The sequence below is a fragment of the Sciurus vulgaris genome (genome assembly GCF_902686455.1).
Source record: "Sciurus vulgaris genome assembly, chromosome: 5".
NCBI lineage: Eukaryota > Metazoa > Chordata > Mammalia > Rodentia > Sciuridae > Sciurus > Sciurus vulgaris.
This window is the reverse complement of record NC_136465.1, coordinates 31328534-31350429: the sequence shown is the minus strand read 5'-3', so window position 1 is coordinate 31350429 and position 21896 is coordinate 31328534. Positions and strand designations below refer to the sequence as shown.

Here is a 21896-nt window from a genome sequence, read left to right as displayed (position 1 = left end):
CAATTCAACTACCAATGACTACATTTAAATAAGAGATAAGCCATAGAATTTGGATTGTTTCTGATTATTATTTCTAATTTTCTCTAGATGTGTTTGTAAACATCATTCAATATTTTTAGCAAATCTAACTTCAGTAGATGTTTACTTAGAATATATTTTTTAAGTTAAAAATAATTTCTTGCCAGGTACTGTGGCACACACTTGTAATCCCAACAGCTCAAGAAGCTGAAGCAGGAGGATTGCAAGTTCAAAGCCAACCTCAGCAAAAGCAAGGCACTAAGCAACTCAGTGAGACCCTATCTCTAAATAAAACACAAAAAAAAGGGCTAGGGATGTGGCTCAGTGGCTGAGTGCCCCTGAGTCTAATCCCTGGTACCCAAAATAATAATAATAAGAAGAATTTCTTGCCTGCATATACTCATAATAATTTGGGGAGAAAACAAAGAGCTTGTAAGAGTTACAGTTAAGCCCTGCAAAAAGAATGAAGAAAATATAGTGAGTATAATGTGGAATAATGTGGAAGTCTTAAAGATGGTCACAAATTATTTGACCTTCTTCTCATGAAGAGATCAGGTCCCTGTCCCCTTCTTTTGTATTTGCACTGGTCTGTGAGTGCTCTGACCTAAAGATTACAGAAGTGACACTATGTGACTTCCAAGACATATAGCTGTACATGTGGCTCTCTTGGAATATTTGCTCCCAAGATAATCCCTCAGAGAACATATCCTGTTGGAATCAGCAGCTATGCTATGAGAAGGAGACTCATAAAGAGAGAACTTGTAAGTGCTCTGACTGAGAGGCCCAGTTGAGCCTTCCAGTCATCATAAACCAAGATCTAGCTTTAGGTAAAGAAACTTTCAGACAACTCAAAAGTATGAGTCACCTCCAGCCATTCCAGGCCATCCAGATGAGGCCTCAGATAAGAAGCACAGAAAGTCATTCCTGGGGTGCATCTTTAGTCCTGATTCACAGAAAGTCTAAGCATAATAGAATGGTTGACATTTTATGTCACTGAGTTTTGGTGGTTTGTTATGCTGCAATAGATAGTCAGAATATACAGAAAACACATATTTCAATAATTCCAGGTGGCTTTTGTTTCAAATACTCAGTAACTTTAATCCTTCAAGATCCTTCAGATTGTCAGATATTGGACTAAAGTTTTATTTTATTAAGAGCAGTCCCTATACTACTTATTCTAGTTGAAAATGGTGGAGAAGGCTTCATAAAAAAAGAGACATTTGTCAATATTATTGAAAATGTGCCTGATCCATTTCATGTGTTTTCTGCACATGAGAACAGTTCAGAACCAATACCCAAAAGTCTTTAATGCTTTGAAAAGCATCTCAAAATCATTTCTCAATTGCATTACTTGATCTTCAGTTTTGTCATCTGCCTGCACTTGGTACAAATTCTGTGTCACTCTAGAGGTAATTTTGCAAGGCAAGCCAGTCAGTATTGTGACAGCAGATGATGGAAAAAGGAAGGCTGCCTTCTTTGTCCCTACAAAGGATAAGAGGGAAGGTGAGAGGGAGACACATGCAAGGATTCTGTCGCCTTTTGATCTTTATATTATCTCTGTCTGTGTCAGCTCCTCAGTGTAGGGGTCCCATTACGTCTTTGCATCTGCAAAAAACAGGGCATCTTTTTTTTTTTTTTTTTTTCATTTTGCTAACCTAAATTTAAAAATCATTTAATTGGGCCCAGAGGCTGTGCAATGGGAGTATACAGAGTTAGGAAAATAAAACCAATGAATGAGTGAGGACATTTTGTGTGCTTTAAGCTTTTAGGAGGACAAGTGCCGAGGACACTCTAACATTATTATTAAGACTGATTAGTGGCTAACAGCATGATTTCAGAAAGAAAAGGAAGGGGGAAAGCCATTTGTCATTACACACAAGAAGCTTACTGTCAGTTATTAACAATAAATATTTGAGATATAAGACAATGAATGTTACATTCAGGGATTATTCATCTATTGTCTCTATGTAGATTTCATATTAATCTTTTTATTATAAATACATTCCATGTGTCACTGAGTATTTGTACCTTATTTTCTTTTTGCACCCTCAGTTTTCTCAGCACCAAATTCTTATCTACTATCTTTTCTGGTAAATTCAAATCCCACAAGATATCTCTTGCTACAATATCACAACTAATTTTCTCCTTTCAATTAAAGGTCATTGTTTGTTTGAAAGAGCAAAAAGAACTGCAAGAGGCATATTGACATTGTGTAAATGGAGCTGAACATCAAGGGGTATATAGTTAATGAACAAAAGATCATTGCTTAGTGTCTAACTGCAGCATTAAGGCTTGGCATTGAATTCACTGAAAAGGTGATGTGAGAGAACACAAACAGTGAGTCAGGCCAGAGGGCTTCACCCTGTTCAAGGACCACTCCAACCTCCTCTTCCTATTTTTTCCTACGGATAGTTTGATTCACAGGACTAAAACATTTGTTTGAGATGAAACATCCATTCTTCTCTCTTCTACAGAAATATACTTACACACATGTGTGCTGACTTATATTATGCAGCAAAATAATCTGTATTATTAAATTGCATTTTGTCTCCAATGGACTACAAAACTATATGTAAAAGGAAAATATTATTGTGTAATGCATATTTATATTATGCCTATTGATTCAAAGACTACATGGCATGGCTATGTGTGTCCCCCAAAAGCTCATGTGTGAGTTAATGCAAACAGGTTTAGAGGTGAAATTATTGGATTACTCCCTGATAGAGATTAACTGAGTGGTAGAGTGTAGCTGGAGGAGGTGGGTCACCGTGGGTATACTTGTTGAGTGGAGTTCTCTCTCTGCTTCCTGAATGCCATTCTCCCAGCTACTTTCCTCCACCATGTTCTTCCACCATGATGTCCTACCTCACCTGAACCCTGAGGAATGAAGTTCCTCTGAACTCTAAAACCAATGAACCCCCAAATAAACTTTTCTCCTCTAATTGTTCTCGTCAGGACCTTTGGTCACAGCAGAGAAAAAGCTAACTAAAACACTATGTAAATACTATATGCAGTTTTAACTATTTTTATTACTTAATTACTAATAAGAAAGCAGAATATATTTCAGAAGAAATTTATAAAAAAATGAATTACTTGAATATATTTTTACACTATGTTGAAGACATCCTTCATAATATTTGTTAAAGATGGTTAAGAAAACTTATATTCAAAGGGCTCTACCGCATGGAGGGTTTGTGTAGAAGGAGAGTAAGACTAAGATAACTCCAGACACAATAAGGAAAAATGAGAAGGAGCAGATTAAGTCAGTGGATGGAAAATTGCTAAGAGAAAGGGTAACACTTTGTTCAACAAACCTAACAGGAATTTTTACCAAAGACAGGCCAGAGTGATACGATAGATATAAAGGGTGGTCAGACTAAGCACGTGAGAGCTTTGCTAACCTGACTCAGCAGGATGGTTGCTAAATCTAGACAATGCAGAGATGAACATGGATGCCCAAAAGTCAGAGCCATACTGACAAGAGAGTTCAGAAGAGCTCAACCAGGGTTTGGTCAAGGAAAGAACCTTTTTTACTTATGAAAAGGTGTTCTTTAGTTACACTATCTTTTAAGTTAGCTATGCTATGTGGATATAATGTGCATGTGTTTTTCCACAAAAAGAACATGAAATATATTTTATATTTTATTTATAGTTTATATTTCTGTGTTTGACTTTTCATTAGAATGTAATTTCAGTGTTTGCTAATAGCTCACAGATTTTCTTGCAAAAAGAAAAAACACTGACTAACAAGTTGTTATACTGTTTACTGACATGAAAGAGCTATAAAACACACATTAAGTCTTACTTTTAATATAACTTTGTTTTAATCCTTTGTAAGATTTGACAGTTCACTGTCAGTTATACATCATTATCATTCCTGAAGTAATCAATTAAAATAATATTTGGCATAAGAGGAAAGATGAATTATTTGCTTAGATTTCGTGTTTTAAATATCCCCAAATCATGTTTAAACATGTGTTTAGATAACCACTCACCTAAAATTAAAAAGAAATAAAATTTATACTGATTCACCAATAAAAACAGTAGATGATCAATGAATAAAAAGTACACACTTTGGAAAATAACAAACATTTCAAAAAAGGTAACAACAATTTTGATATATGATCTTTCAACATTCATTTAATTTCTATAGATTATTTCCCTTATCCATAAAAATTAGGATTTGGGAGAGATATTGGCCAAATTATATTATTATAGTGTGTGCATGTATGAATATGCAACAACAAATTCCATCATGATGTACAGCTGTAATGCATTAATAAAATTGTGAAACAAAATTAACATACCTTTATATCTATGGTGCTATTGTTAAAAGTTAATCATTTGGATAAATAATCTTTGTCCAGCAATCAGAGAATCTGCTTAGTCCTAACCAGTTGAATCCTTTTATTAATGAAACTTTGCCTATAGAAATATAGGGAATATACAAATATATGACACAAACTCTATCCTAAAAGAATTTATCATTTACTTCAGAAGGCAAATCAATTGCACATGAAAGGATTCAAGACAACATGAAATTAGGGCAAATGTGTGTTTTATAAGCTGCAAAAGCATTGAAAGCTCACAGTCAGAGATCAAAGAGCCAGAATAGGATAGTCGGGAAGACTGTATGGAGAGAGTTTTCCCTCCTGACAATTCAGGATACTGAATACTTTCAGTTTAACCATCTCATTACAATGAGTGTGCACCTAAACATTTAGTATGAAGAAAAATAGAAGTAAGGAAAATGAAAGTAAGGAAAATTATTCTTTTTTCATTATAAGATGTGCTCATCAAAAAATATTAAACAATTTCCTATGAAAAATGTGGTTTCCTTTACAAAACTCTTGACATATACAATTTATAAAATATGAGTAATAAATAAAATATTAACATGGGCAATTTTTGGCACCATGCAAGAGAAAAATCTAAATCTTATTTGTTTTTCATACTCAAGTTTAGAAAGTAACTTATTTTAGAGGAAGTGCTTATTATTGAAAAACAACACCAAGTCAAAGCACTTGCACACTGGATTAATAAAAGGTTCTCTAAGCAAAGGTGAAATGTCTGATATAGACCAGCAATTTCATAATGTGGTCCTTAAAATTTAAATGGAAAAACATTTAGATAACAATTCTTTATATGATCATTGGGAGCAAAGTCTCAAAATATACTGCTTAATTTACATGTAATAAATGAAATGCAAGTTTCTGAACCTAGCAGGATGATATAAGATGGAATATGTCACTATTCACCTTCAAGATTTATAGAGAAGCCAGACATGGTGGCCTATACCTGTAATCCCAGCAGCTCAGGAGACTGAGGCAAGAGGATCGCAAGTTCAAAGCAGCCTCAGCAACTTACGAGACCTGTTCTCAAAATGAAACATAAAAAGGACTGAGAATGTGGCTCAGTGGTTAAGTGTCCCTGCATTCAATCCCTGGTAATAATATATGTATATATTCATAGAGAAGAGATTTAACATTGGAGGGAAGAAAGTTGCAGTGAATTAGGTAACTTACATGAGAAAGGCATAATGAACCTGTAGGTTTGGAATAACAGATAAACAACAGGACAACAACTGAAAAAAGAATAGAGGAATTTTCATGGGTGATTACCAAGTGACTTGATAATATTGAACATATAATACCAGACTAATAAATATGTACTCTTTAATTGATTCCTACATTTCAACATGACGATAGTTAATATCCTAGAGGGACAGAGTAAATGGGGGTATGTATGTAATGGGTCATAAAACAAAGTGAGAAAATGCTACTTATATCCAAAAGGAAGGAAAGTTCATTTTAAAATAGTCACTGAAGAAAATATGAATACTGCTTCTCATTTACAGAGGTGTCCTTGAATAACAAAAAAAATTTTAAAGAGCTAGACAAACTCATATAATACAATACTATAAAATCTTCAGATTTTCTTCAATGCCTTTTAAGAAGGAACATAAGAAAAACAAGTTGTACAAAATTGTATACCTGATAATATGTTTTTTTGTCATTTCCCAATATCGTCTCAATCATAATTATTGGGTAAATTTAGCAACGAGGAATAAATAAGAATAAGATTAAAATTGGAATGGATAAACCTAGTGAACTACTTATGATTCTGCATAAACTGAGGCCTTAACAAATTTAGATAGAAGAGGAAAATGAATGCACAAATTTAATAAATTATTTAACTGATAATATAATTGAAATGTGAATATTTTGTCTTGAGAATAAACGTTTATCTCACAAAAAGTCTGTCATGACAAAAGACAAAAATAGTATATGTACTTCTGCATTAATAAAATGGGATTTCCACTTTGTCTTGCTGTGCTTTTTGCTTTTGCACACTTAGTAAACATGGCAGGAGAAATTATAGTCTTTCAGGTATTAATTGTGGCTGGCAATTGGGATGCACTGGAACCATCACTGTCAGTGAATAGTTAATATCACTATTCTTATTAATTCATTCACTGGAAAGGACAGAAAAGCAAAATATCAAAGGAGCTCTGGGAATGACTCTACTAATAGTGTGGACCCTTTGGGCAAAAGAGCCTCAGAAGTGTACTTTAGTCAAAAAGACCATTAGACTGTAACTTTATTAACTTACAACATAGAACATGGCAATGGGTACCAGGAGGGCTTCTTTGAACACAAAGCAACAAGAGTACATTCTCCAAGCAGAAGACAGGTGGTTTGTTATCCATTATCCAACTGCTTTATCTCCAAAGGGAAAAAACTAATAAGCTCTATGGTTTTCTGTGTTCACATTAACATAAAGCATACATAGACATCAAACTTACTATAGTTTCTACAGAGTCATGGATATGTATGCCTTTCACATCTAAAATTTAGCCAAGTATAAATAATACAAATTTTAAGAAAGGAATTTTGAATAAATATAAATATACATATAAAACAAGTCACAATAATCATGGAATTCATATTTTATTTCATACTAATACAACTTTGCATGAATTTTTCCAAACATATACCAATTTGAATACATGTTTCATATATCATGTTATTATAAGTAATATACTATAGTAAAAGTCATATGTAATACTGGTTCTAGAAAAAAGGATCAGGACTCATGAGCTAATGTGTTTTATTTTGGAAAATATGACTTAAAAATAGAAATAATAGAAAATTTTAGAAAATTAATGTTACATTCTACATAAAATGTTGATAAATTTTCATTACAAAAGAAAATTTTGAACTTATTAAGTATATAGAATGTAATATAACGAGATCTTAAAGTAAATGTGTCTAATAGTTGGGCTGCTAAAGAGATGATGTGTAGTCATTAAAATCATACTTTGCTTGAACAAGTAATCTGTCTTGTTCTTCAAGAAAATTTGTCTTGTTCTTCAAGAAAATTCAACATTTTTATTGTACAAACAAGGTAATGTTAATATTACATCTCAAAATTTTCCAACAAGAACAGAGATATAAAGTAGTGCACCTGTATTGAGGAGGGTGAGGGAGTACTGTTCCCACAATAAATTTATTCTGCTATTGTTGATACGGTAATACGTTGCCAATTGTTCAATTTTTTAAAAAGAACAAAATAGATCATTGTACTTTAATATTTTTCAAATAATTAATTTCACTTTGTAAGAAAAGATATACCAGCAAAAAATTTTTAAAATAAGGAATACACACCGAGACAGATTGCCTCAAAAGAGATGATCAACTGTACTTGCAATGAGGTATAAGTGCAGAGTCTTTGTTAACATTTCCATTTCAATTTTACTAGGTAAATTGCATGTATTTGTAATTGTGAAAATCAACATTGAAATTTGTTTTTAATGATTGTACTGTTAGAGAAATCATTTTTACTGTATAACTGAAAGCTTCGGGCTCATAAGCAACACTTAGGACTTAGGTTTGGTATCTTCCTATTTGGAGAGTACAGAGGTGTTTTTTGGCACTTTACTCCTAATGATCTACTATGTCTATATTTCATTACTAACAATTACACACCAAACACAGAAATAGAGTCAGTTTGTTCAATAATTGACTGAAAAATCACTAGATTTTACTATTCTCCCATTTCATGTCACATGGGGAAAATAATAGCTATTTATTTACTCAATTTTGCTTATTCAGACATTTAGTGTCACATGGATAAAGTTATATATGAATTTGTTAGGATTTCTTTGTTTAAAAGTACCTGAATGTCTTATGAATGAAGCCTCTAAGAATATATTTTGTTAATATTTAAGTTTTTTTGGAATTAAAATGTACATTATATTCCAACTTTTGGGTGCAGAAATCTATTTTTCATTTACATCTTAATCTTTAAACATCAGCAATTGGGATATTACTATAATAAGTAGTTGAGATTTTGTGAAATACATTAACATGTGCTTGTGTTTTATGCAACAGTTCAAAATATGCACATATTTTACACACACAAGCCTGATTTGCTTTGAGGATTTGACTCTAAAATACAGAGATGACACTACTATAAGATGTTAGTATATTCCTGAAAATACAGTCATATGATCACTAAACTTTCAAAAACACCCAGTAAGACATACATTACAGATTAAGAGATGACTACATTTTAGTTTTCCCCACACAGAAATCTCTGGTTTTACCAATTGCTATTTGAAATCTGTTCCACTCTTTTCAAAATATATCAATGATATTCAAGTTGAAGAGAAAACAATTCTACAAACTCACATATATGCACATTCACAATGTGCATTTTGTTGTAGTAAATGAACTTTTTAATGATCCATTTAGTAAGAAAAAATTGTTTCCTGGCAGGAATTTCACAGATTTCAAAAGAGTCTGAATGTACAATAATGGAATTACTCAGGATTAGGTACTTTCTTTTTATTATTTTTAGCATCTGCCATTCTTCCATGAAAGCATGTTCATTCATTCTGTCACCTAATTATCATCTTGGCAAATTATGACAAACCATATAGCTTGAGTAGGGAATCAAAGAAAACATATTTTAACCACAGAAATGACCTTATCTGTTTGCTTTCTTCTCGAGGCAGAGCTATCTCAGCCATTTTATTAACTCTTCTCTGAATATCAGACTAAAGTCCGGTTGCGTTGCCCTGAATCATTCTGAAAAACATCTGCATTTTATGGAAAAATAAAGCACAGAAATATTTGGATATGCTAACAGAAATGGCTCTCCAAGCTTGGGGATTTTCAAAGCTTAATTTTTATATCTGTCGTGAAAATACTCCTAAATGTTCATTTTAATTCTTTGTACTGTTCTTTGCAGTTATATTTAAACTAGAAAAATGCATTGCAGTAAAGCAGATTCACCTGCTGCAGTAAACGTGACCAGGATTGTGTTTCAGTTAATTTTAAGCTATTACCATGACAACTGACTTTCTCACACAAAATAATGAATAACCTTACCAAATAAATTTATGAAACATTATTGTGATTTGGGTTGAGAAGTTTAGTGCCAATACATTTTATAATTGATCCTAAAAATTTATAAATTTTTTTTAGGATTTATAACAAATCCTAAAAATGTGGTAAAATTTGTTAAAGTCTACTAATAACATCTCTACTTTTGAAAGCTCAAACTGAGTTATTGAGATTGATTAAAATTCAAATTTATTATTGAAAAATATATATCAAATGTCAAATAACTACCTTAATGTGTTATATTTATAATTATGTAAAGCAATTTTAAATGGCAATAGTTGATGTGTATATTTTTTATATATAGACTCCAGACTACTTAGACAGAAATTTCCAGCAGTTTCGAACAAAATAAAATCAGAAGTTTAATGCAAACTCTGACTCAAGACAAAACTTCACTCTGCATGTATTCATTGCTATGAGTCACTGTAAACATTATTCGATCTACAAACACTTATTGACTCCATTTGTATGCCATTCATTGTGCTAAAAAAGTACTAAAATACTAAGAAGATGGTGATGGAACACATTCCAGACATCAAAGAATTACAACGCTGAAGTCCAGTGGTGAATTTATTCAAGGAAATCAATTACATTTTAATATTATTATAAATTAATGTGCCAGATGCAATGGGAGTATAGAGAAAGAACATATCACCAGACCTGAAAGGGGTCAGCGAGGGCTTCTTACAGAGGCTGGCACCTCAACTCTCTGGAGGGCTCAGATGAAATAAAGGCATCTGAAAAGATGAAATAGGTTTTGTTGTTTGATGGTTCTAAGTAACGGCGATTGTGTTAACATGCTATAACAAGACTGCATGCTAATTCAAGTTCAATTCGACTAGAGCAGAATTTGGTGATTTCAATGATAAAAAATAACTTGGTTCTCTAACAGTTTAATAGTTTCTATATGTCCTGTAGTTTTCATTTTTACATGGAGAAATCCCTTCATATATATTATATATGTTTCAAATCACCAGCAAGTCCATCAATTGATTTTATTATTTCTGTGAATTTCCTTCATTGTTATTTCACTGAAGCTACAGAAGTTTTTTATTCCAATTTATTAAATGGAAATCATTGAGTGTATATAGTTTTATGCCTTTTTTTAATTTAATGTTACATTTTCCCATATCATTAAATATCTTCAATTCCTTTTTTAAATTATATTTTTCATGACTACAAAATACACTATCATCAAAACATACCAACGTATGTTTACTCATTCCCCTGATTTTTAGCATTTAGTGATTTATACATTTTTTCAACAACTAGAAAAATATTAATATACACATGTGATATATTATCTGACTATATCCTTAGTATAGATTCAAGAAATGGGACTATGGGTGAAGGAATACATACATTTCTGAAGCTCTTGATGTGCTTTTTCAAACAGCTTTTCAGAAAAAAATAAATTCTAATCAATAATGTATAAAGAGACTCCATCTCCTAAGCATCCCTTAGCATAGGATATTTTACATTATTAACTGGACAGTTATTTTATTTTGATGTAAGTTTGAATTTTGAATATGCAAAATAAATCCAGAGGATTTTAGTAACATTTATACATGGTAATAGTTCTTATTAAGCCATATGACAACATGTTTTCATGATTAATGTTAAAATTTTTTTTAATCCTGATACCTAAAACTCTGCTTTTCAAAATAAGAAGCCTACAAAAGTATTTCTTTTCTTGCTAGTTGAAATGTTTGAATCCTCTTTATCAAAAGACTGCCCATGGGCTCTATTAATAAGGGAATAGATAATAATAAGTGCAGTAATAATGGAATAAAGTAAAAATAAGGTTTGGAATATCAAATTCACCTTTACTTCTTGACCTTCTCCTGCACGTTTTTTCATTATGTTACAAATTAAGACTATATAACATTGAACATCCTTTAGAATTCAAGGTATTTCTGTACATTTTATGCTTCAACATAACTTAAAATGGGACAAGTTCTTTTAAGTGAGTTTTTATAAAAGAATTCTAAACCCCAAGGTTAATCCCCTTGATGAACCAGTAACTAATAGTATTTTCAACTAAATATAATCTTCCTGTAGACTTAGATATGCTATCAACAAAGTTTTATGTCAAAATTCATTGAAAGCCAGCATTTGCTGTTACTGAGAAAACCATGAAATATGTGCCTCTGGCAGCAATAGACAAGGAAAATTTCAATTTAATTTGAAAAGGTCTTAAGCAATTGTGTGACTCTAAAATTCTGGATTAATACAGATACAGAATATTTTGTAAGATATATATGTATATAATTTTATTTTGTCTATAATCAAAGATTTCATAAAGCATATGTATACAATAATTTTAACCTCTTACTCCCAACAACAATCAAATTTAGCATCTGCTGTTAACAAACCTCAAAGATTCCATGGCCTAAGAATATGAGTGTATTTCTTGTTCACCTGACATCCAGTATAAGTCCTGTTTTATCTTGCCACTCTGCCATCAGAAATACATGCCTCCAAAGTCACAGAAGAAGGAAGTGATGGGGAGAAACACCAGCTCACATTTGAGTCAGCTCCAAGTGACCTGTCATTTCTGTTCATGCTTCAAAAGCAGAACAGAATGGCAGGCTAGGCAATGAGGAGCCTCAACAAGACTTGTTTTTGCCCTGCATCCTAACTAAAGAGTATACAATTAGAAATCTGTGATACAGGAAGATTTAATGAAAGTCCAATCTCTACCATAAAATATTTACTAAATGAGTTCTCAAACTTATATTAGATTCTGTTGGGAGATAAAAAGTTTAAGCTTTAATTTGCTACCCCCCAAAACTCCTTAAAGTTATAATAAAGAGAATTAATGCAAAATGTATCAAGAATTTAAGGACTATTTTTGCAGCATAGAAATTGAAACCCTTAATATTAAAGAAGGAAATCCATGAATAATTAGAGTGGGCTTATAAGTAAGGTGGAATGTGAATTTGTCCCTGTGGGACAGAATGGTGGGGTTTGTTTAAGAGTAGGGAAAAATGAAGGACATTCAAGGCAAGAATGGGCTCTGGGGAAAGCACAGGTGAGAATGATTGTGACAGCTTACGAGAACCTTGTGGAAGTTGCCCCACTGGAGTTGAGAGTACATTGTGAGAAATAAGATTAAATAGATGGGACAGAGACTTTTATGAACCACACAGAGAAACTCAGAACAGATAATAGTAGAAAGGTGGGAAATATTTAAAGTCCTTGAACAAAAGACAGAGCTGTATTGTTAGGAGTTACACTGCACCTATTTTCACAAGCATGCGAATTAGTGTACACAGTAAAATACAACACAGAATTAGGAATCAAGGAATAAAACAAAGCACAGTCTACTTGATGAATTTAATGAACTTAAAGAACTTAATGAAACTGACAGAAGAGATGCTGGGTTACACACTACTTGAAACAACAGCTGGTCAGTGATTACTTGGCCATGCTATGGGTTTCACTCTTTATTTTCTTACTTAAAATGAAAAGGAAAATAGATTAAGTTAAGTAAGTTTACTGCCTGGGCCAAAAGAAAATAACCTTCAGCAATATGGGTCTTGATAGGAGCAGTGTTTAAGGAAGATTCAAATGGTTTGGTGTGGGTGAGTAGGAAGAACAGCAAGAGAGGGCAGAAGGAGTGAGCGAAGCCACCTTGAGGACACCTGCGCCATTGCTGGCAGCGAACACCCAAGCCACCAAAGTAATATGGTGGCAGTTATCCAACTGAGGTAGAAACTACCTTCTGTGAGTCTATCACTGGAGTCCCTAATGTTCTCTGAGAAGTGCTACTAAAAGAAATTGAGGGCATTTTAGAGTCCTCACATAGATATGTGTGTATAATATTTATACAAATAAATATAAAGATATAAATATGACACTGAAACCCATAACCATTTACTGAGCACACTGACACTCTCACAAATATGGAGTCACTTTTCTTTCCACTCACCCTTTTTGTGTCTGCCAAAGGGCATTGATATTGCCGTGGTTTCATACAGGCCAACGCTGATTATTTGGACATGATAAGAAGATAGCTTACATGAATAATTTAACTTACTGTGACTGATGGTATTGCATGGGGAACACCCAAGCTTCATTCAGAAAACCATACTCCTAAAGCTGAAAGAAACCTTGAGTGATCATTCATGGAGTATTCAGCTCACATAATGCCACATCTAAATCAGTGACTACTATTTTAAAGTCTTTTGGAACAGAAGACAGCATATTCTCTAAAAGATAGGTGGCCTTAAACACTATAAATACATTCATTTATAGACTATTATTTTTATAGAGCATTTTAAGTGAAAGTACAAGCTCAATACTACAGAATAAGCAAACTAATCAAAAAGTTTTAAAATGCAATAACAACTACTTTTCATACAATTTCAGAGCAAATGAAACTGAAAAGGGTAAAATAGTAAATTTTCTAATACTCTGAAGATTACTATGTTCCTTTTTCAAATGCCTGAAATCTTGTTATATGTGTTTTTGTATGACAACCAAAAACTGTTTTGTGAATAAAGCATGCTACTAGAAAACAAACATGATTTTATTGAGAGTAAAAACTGACTTGATCTCATTTAATACTATCTCCTATGTTATAAAGAGAAAATCAACTTTCAAAATCTATGCAACCAGAAAGATATGAATAACTAATTACAAAGAAATATCACCACAGCAAATCAGTGCCCTCTGAATTACTTCCACTGCTTTTCATTATTTCTAAGCATTAATTAAATCAACATTACATTCACAAACATTTATTGATCTCAATAAATATAACTCATCATAACATAGATGGATCCATTTATCTTCCTTAGGTTGACATACAACAGTTCTCTGAGAAACAGGATCTAGACTGTGAATCTCAAAATTTATTAAACATATTAACAGCATGTTTGGAACTACTGTGAAAGAAAAGGTACTAATCGGTTCATCCTAACATCTATTGGCCATGCTACATCAAAGCACAAGGATTTTACAACTTTGACAAATTTACAAAATACCACTCTACAATGAAATAAAAGAGCAAATTCAATGAAATATGAACATTACAACTGAAAGCCATATTTCCTTTCTATCAAGTAAGATATCACATTCTTTGGAGAATTTTTCAAACAATGGACTAACTCTAAGATTCTGTCAGATTAAACTAAAAATAGCAAGGAGTTCTTTTTCACTTTTTCCCTCTTCTGTCTACAACCCGCCCACTTTTTTGGTTTATTTTTTGTTTGCTTCATTTGCTTATCAATTTTGCTCATTTCTTTCAGATAAATTTCTTTTTAAATGAAGACAAATGGTGAAAAAAACTACTAGAGAAGATTACTTAGATAAATGTATGTATGGGTCATTTTTAAACTTTTAACAGAAGCAGTACAGTATATTCAGAAATATGTGGATTAACTTTTTATGTGCACATGGTCAAAATAACCTGCATAGTTCAAAGTGAGGCATTAGAAGAAGGTGATCAGGAGACAGAATGGAGGGATGGATAAGGGTCACTGTCTTTCTTAAATGTCCTGCAAATGCATAAACACACATAGAAGACTTCCCTTTTTAAATAAATATATATCAACATACCAAAAAAGTGAAGCATTATTGATAATTGGAAATATTTAGACATTGTGAACTATCTACTGATCCTGATAGCTTATGACAATTTCTTTGTAAGCTTCTTATATAAAATTTTCTAAACTTATACTCTCATTTTCATTATCTAAGATTTGTGAACATAAAGTATCTACTAAAATATTTAAATAACTAAAACTTTTATTAAAAAAGAAAACACAAGAAGAAAATTTAAAGACCAGCGTTAAGATTTTCAGTTCCTTGATTTATATGCTGATAAAGTTCCAAACGCTGTACTTCATATCAATTTAACTTTTTAACAATCCATCTAAACTGAGCAGATTATATTGACTTTTCCATAATTTATTAACGGCCAAAGTTACATCACTTTTATTGCCAAAAAAAAATTCTAGAGGTCTTAGAATATTGACACAGAACAGAGTAAATTTACAATTAGTCAGAATTGTCAAAATTCCTAATACCCCTTTGGTTTCTCAGCGCTGTCAGAATACAATAATAAATCATTAAATTCTAATCTTATCAAATGACAGTCTTGTTGGAGCTCAAGTTCAGTTTTCAACAACTAAAAAGAACTTCCTTTCCTATGAGAGACAGCTTGCCAACATCAATAAAAACACTACTTCCCTCCAACCAGTCACAAATTAATTTACTTGTAAAAAGTAATTTTTAATTTATGTGCTTATTCAACACACTGTAAGAGACTTCATATGTATATGGATTCACAATAAATCTATATATAATTTTATGTTTAATATTTATATGTATACAGATGTAAATATATTATGGATCTCATTCAGATTTTAAACTCCTAATAGGCAAAAGTTTACACTATAAACATTGTAGGTGTTTAATATGTGTATGATCCATGTAGAAAGACAAGTTACAGAGATGGCTAAGAACCATGACCTCTCATACTCAAATAAACGTAGCAGATATATTTTCACACCATGTATTTTTCAAGGAATGCGTATTTCTACTATCTGTAGTTTCATAAATTCTATTTCAGTTTTGTAGAATATACAGTTGGCACAATGTAGATATAGTTTTTTTAAACATAAACATTGTGACCCCCACATAAATAATGAAACTTGCCAATATTTTTTCTATGAATAGACCCTGCAGTATTTTATATTTTAATAAAACTGTTAATTTTCAACTACTTTCTTCCCTCTGCCGGCCTTTATCCCCATAATGTGCCTAATAAAAACTGGCATTTAGATGCAGATTGTACATTATGCAGAAGATAACAGATGAGCTTATCAGTCGTTTTACAATTGCAAGGGTAAATTTATTGATAAAACTGTACAACATGAACTAACCCGACTTTTGTCAGTAACATCTGACTATATCAGTTTTCTGACTAGCTACCTGTTTGTAGTACTCCTGAAGGCACAATGAAACAAATGATTTCTGTAACATTAAAACAATGGGCATTGGTTAAAAGGCTCAGAAAATTTCTTCCACAAACTTAGAAAAGGCTTATTTTAAATTTAGTGTTTTAACCTCAAATATATTTTTCATATAACCTCTTCTTTAATAATGTTTCCACCAAAATGTACTTATTGTGCCATCTTCAGGACATTTTTAGAAAACATCTGCATGAAGTAAGTTATCCCTGATGAATTTTTTAAAAATAATTATTAGGGGGGTTTTTATATATGTTTATTTAAGTTGTAAAGTGAGTGGGTTAAAATTCTACTATATAGGAAAACAATTCAAACTTTAATGTACATGGAAGAAGACATATAAAAACTTTACATATTTGTAAATATTCATACACATATACATATATACATACATTTTATAAGTACTTTATAGTTTCCAAAGCACTTGCATACAATCCTTAGTATTTATAACATTTCTACAAAGTAGTTATAGAAGAAACTAGTTTATGCTTTAAAAATGGGAACTATCAGGCTTTAAGATAAAAATTAGTTTGTCTGAAATTTCAAAGTTATTGAATCATATAGCCAAGAATCAAGCCTATATCTTTGTACACCAATAATTATTTCCAACATGGTGGTAATCCATATTATCTTTATTTAATGAAGAAAATTATATGCAATTCTTAATCATACTTATTCAATAATTTCTTAAAATATTGAAAGTTAGAATAAGTATTGGATAAAATGATCATATATCAATGAATCAAGCATTTACATCTAGCTAATTCTTTCATCATTTCTTAAGACTATTTTATTAAGACATCTTGAAACAAGGATATATTTCACCAGAAGAAAACTATAGAATTACACTAATAAGTTCACATATAAATACAACACAAAATGAGCTATACATATAGCAAATCAGAAAATGCAAGTAAAGCTTTGCTCTTCTTATAGCTCTGAGACATCCTAAAGAGAACCAACAAGACACTTCAGGGTCATTTGTGGTAGCCATCTAACCAGATCTGCCCAGGACCATAGTGATTTCTAGCAGAGCTCCTTTTACATTCGAATGTGTACTATTTCCACAATAAACTAACAGATGCCCTGGAGATGAGGTATGAAGTGGAGCGGTGCACCTACCTGATCAAGTGGCACTAATTACAACCTGAACATGGAATATGCGACAAGCATGACAGCCACAATGAAAGGATTCCCTCCCTTAGAAACCCATTTACTTCACATGCAACCCAGAAAATACAATGGTCTTACGGTGCGAAGACAGATTCCATTTCTAGCTTTGTCCGGTTGCAGGCTGGTGAGTGTGTGCATGCAAATAGACAGACATAAACTCTCTGAGCCTCTATTTCCTCATACGGGGATGATAAATCCTCCCCTACCAAGGTTTATGTAAGGGTCATGAAATCAACTAGGACTATGCCCAGGATTCAGGACTTCAAAAGTTAATGTCCATTATAAATCAGTAAGTCTCTCAGGTTCAGTGAGATGAAACAGATATAAAAGATATTCAACAAGTTCTTTATAGGCGGAATTCTAAATGACAAGTAAGGCATTACCTTTACAAGAGAAATTGTTTTCTGAAAGCTAATAGAGTTCATCAATTTTTTAAGATTAACAATTCTCAAAAATAAACCAGCCAAAATATGGTTTTCTGTGGTATGAAAGAAGAGCCAAAAGCCCATTGGATGCCAATTGCCCCTAGGAATTTCTGATTCATAAACTTTTCTTTTTTCTTTTTCTTTTTCCTTTTTTGTACTCAAGATTGAACCCAGGGGTGCTATACCGTTGAGCTATATCCCCAACCCTTTTTAGTTTTTATTTTGATTTGATTTTTATTTTATTTTGAGACAGGATCTGGTTAAAATGCTGAGGCTGACTTAGAACCTGTGATCCTCCTAACTCAGTCTTGCAAGTCACAGGATTAAAGCTGTGTACCGCCACACTCAGTCATGAACTTTTGTAATGAGAATGCACATGTATATGCACATTTTGTGTATATACACAATTGTAACATTACTTGTGTATATATATTTATGTATATATGAAGTATATAACCACTAATACATATAATTATACACATATAATTTCAGGAGGTTCATGAAAATGTTAAAGCCCATATTCATAGGTTTTTAGTTAAGAGCAATAGCCTTCTTTTTATTAACCCTATAATACATATTACAGATATTAAACAACTGAAGCAATTATTTAATGAATCAGTACTTAGCCTAACCACATAGTTGTATTCTGGTGTTTCAAATTCTCTTTCATACTAGTCTCGTCTATTCCATTCCATCCTACACTATAGTGTTCTGGTTTTAGAAAGAATAATAATAAAGATGGTTTAATCAACCATTCTGATTTTTGGATTTCATGCTGCAAGGTTGAAAATTACTACTGTAGAGTATGGCTGTGACTGTGCCAGGACTTGTACTATGGAAGGTAGTGGTTATGCCAGCTGTCATTCAGTCACCTAAGGGAGGCAGCATTTTAAAGGGAAGAAGTTAGAGGGAGACAAATGGCATTAAAGGAACTGGTGAAAGCAAAGCCTTCAAGTTATCTCCCTGTTTGTATCCTAAATTGGTGCAGTATTATCCCCTTCAAAGCTATATTTGGTGTTTATTTATTAGACTAATTTACATTTTCATTGAAATGAATGGAAGATGAGGAAACATCTACACAATGCTACACTTCCTTGAACTTGGACAATCTCAACACATTTTTAAGGAGGAGAATTTTTTCTTAGCAAAAACCCAAACAAAAGAAGTGAAACAAAAGTATAATTCGACAGTTTATGCATTTACTTATATTTACCTGATTTTCAAAAGGATTTGAGAAGACTTCAAAAAGACTCAAAGATTTGTCTTTTTTCAAATTAATTTGGAATTTAGTGAATTAGTAAGTAAATACTTAGAAAATTGGTTCAATAGTAAGAGTCTATGCAGAAGAATAATGGATTGTTAAGTCTGAGATCTTCACTCAGCAGACAAGGTCTAACTTTGATGAAGGCAACATGCCGTTGTCAGAGCTATTAGCCATCTAAATGAAGGACAATGTTGGGATGATATTTGCTGTTTTTGTGAAATTTAAAAAAAGACCAATCCTATGTAAAGTTTTAAGAAGCAACGTTTATACTTAGATTCACATTTTAATTTAGAAATAGAGGCTGGTGAAATTATTCATATGTACATTCCTTTTTGTGTATATTTAAAGGGCTATATTAATAGAAACAGAGAGGCATATTTGATCCAGTGATACCATATATATTTGACACTGTTTGCCTTTGTTCTTTATAAATTAACAGGGTTATCAGAAGTAGCTCCCAAACTGTAACCTTAAATAAATGATAAAGTAAAATAAATGATACTTTGTTTCATTGCTTATATCTGTAATTCTCAGAAATGCTCCCAGTAGCCTCTAATATATATATGTGTGTGTGTGTGTATATATATATATATATATATATATGAGATAGAAAATAAGTACTGGGTGACAAGCACTGCCCCAGATGCTTGGGACACATCGGGGAAGAGGACAAAGACACCTGCCTTGTGAGTGTGCAAGTTAGAAGAGGGAGCTGATGATGAACAACACACTTGACAAAGAGTCATACTGTGCTGTTTTAATGTTCCTATGTCACTTACCCAGCTGCCCAACTTTTCTGGCAAATCATAGCTTGGGGCAAGCTTTAAATAAAGGAGTTACTTTGTGGTAAAAAATTACTATAAATGTCTCAATTTTGACAAAAGAAAACTCCAATAAGCATTATCTGAATGTATCAAATAAAAGGTTTGAGTTAAAAAGCAATTTGAGAGTCTTATGAATGTTATTTTGAGAAAGTACATTAATATCATTTTCTGATAACCTATGGCATAAATGTTATGAAACAGTCACAGATTATTAAAAACCATGTAATGCTTAGTTCATTGTTAAGATCCACACACCCCAGTGACAATATCTTGTCACTAGAAAATGGTTTAAATAACATGTATATAGATAAAACAAATGAGTTGTAGCCTATGCTTAGGAGTGGGGAATTTATTAAGTTTTGACTACCAGCTGTCCTACAAATACATAATACTTCTGAAGAAATGATATATCATCATTTCAACATTACATAATCTGAATTAATAATCTATAAAATGAAATAATTTGAATTAATAACTTGTGTCATTTGTATGTTTGGTACTGTTTTCATTTGTTTCATATAAATTATCTGAGTTTCTAGAAGTAGCTCACAAACTGTATTCTTAAAAAGGATACTTTGTTTCATTGTTTACATCCGTAATTTTCAAAAATGTTTCTGATAGCCTCTATATTAAAAGGTGCTTATCATATATCATACATACTGCAGTCAGGGGGAAAAGAAAAGACATTAGAAAGAATTTTTCATAAGAGCAGGGTTTGAAAGCATGAGAAAGCAGAAGGGGATAGGATATGCCTGGGCATGTGTGTATGTATATACCAGTGTGTGGACCTTTTTAATCAAATATATACTCATTAATCATTGTGTTCATTTTTAAACCATTTAGATTTGTTCTATTATGGAATTGTTTTCCAACACTTAGTGCTCTAGCAACTGACATGAAAACCTATCTGTGAAATCTGTACAATTAAACATGATTTTATCTACAACATATTCTTTAATGATGGTTGTCTTTGGAAGTTTGTGTTATACTCAAATTAACAGTTGTAGTCTTGAAACCCAAGTTCAGTCCTATTTCCACTATAGTGTTTTAGTTGTTTCTCAAAATTCAGGGATTATAGCTCATTTTATTTTGAGGTTCCTGCATACTTTTCCTTTGTGTTTCTCTTTGAGCATGACAAGATGGTCTGGCACAGCATGTACACCAAGTAGGAAGTGCATGTACATACAAACATCAACTGCATACAAAGCCTATTTTCATAGCTATGGCAGAGAAAACGCTGCTTACCCTCCAAGACTTGTTTCCTTTTCCTCTCTGCAAGCAGCTAGGTTATGTGTCCCAGCCACACTTAAAGTTATGTAGGGCACTCAGTCAAAGGAATGTGAACAAAAGTGGTAAGCCACATCCCACCTTCCAGCTTTGTTTCCTATTCCTTCATCTGTGGACAACTGCAAGGCCACAAGATAAAAATGACTGGTTCCTTAATGCATGGAGCAGACAGCCACTGATCCATGGTCACCTCAATCAAACAACTGAAGTGTTTGTGAGAAATAAACCCTTTCTTGGCAAGCCACTGAAATTTTGGGTTGTTTGTTTCAGCAGCATATGAAATTTTCTGTGACTAATAAAATTTATGAGGACTAATGAAAAGAGAAACTATGTACAATGGTTCTCAGCTGAGATCATTGATATTGTTATTTCATAAATGAAATGATGGGAAAAGTCTCACAGGACAGAGAATACTTCAGAAAAAGAGCCTTCTCTCAGACTTTAAAAGATGGATATAATATGAAAATGTTAATCTTGAATAAAAGTTCAGAAAACATCTTGTTTTTCCTAATTTA

At 32.3% G+C, this 21896-nt stretch overlaps 2 long non-coding RNA genes across 4 annotated transcripts in view; both read right to left on the bottom strand.

Annotated features, from left to right (window-relative positions):
* The window catches only part of LOC306661810, a 167301-nt gene that overhangs the window by 54276 nt on the left and 91129 nt on the right, over positions 1–21896 (bottom strand). The window lies entirely within an intron of this gene.
* LOC306661811 overlaps positions 1–21896 on the bottom strand; it is a 49657-nt gene that overhangs the window by 22125 nt on the left and 5636 nt on the right. Inside the window, exons 2-3 of the long non-coding RNA XR_013763965.1 lie at positions 13471–13532; positions 10089–10165 (exon numbers count right to left, since the gene is read on the bottom strand). This is a non-coding gene — a long non-coding RNA (uncharacterized lncRNA). The remainder of the gene's footprint in view (positions 1–10088; positions 10166–13470; positions 13533–21896) is intronic.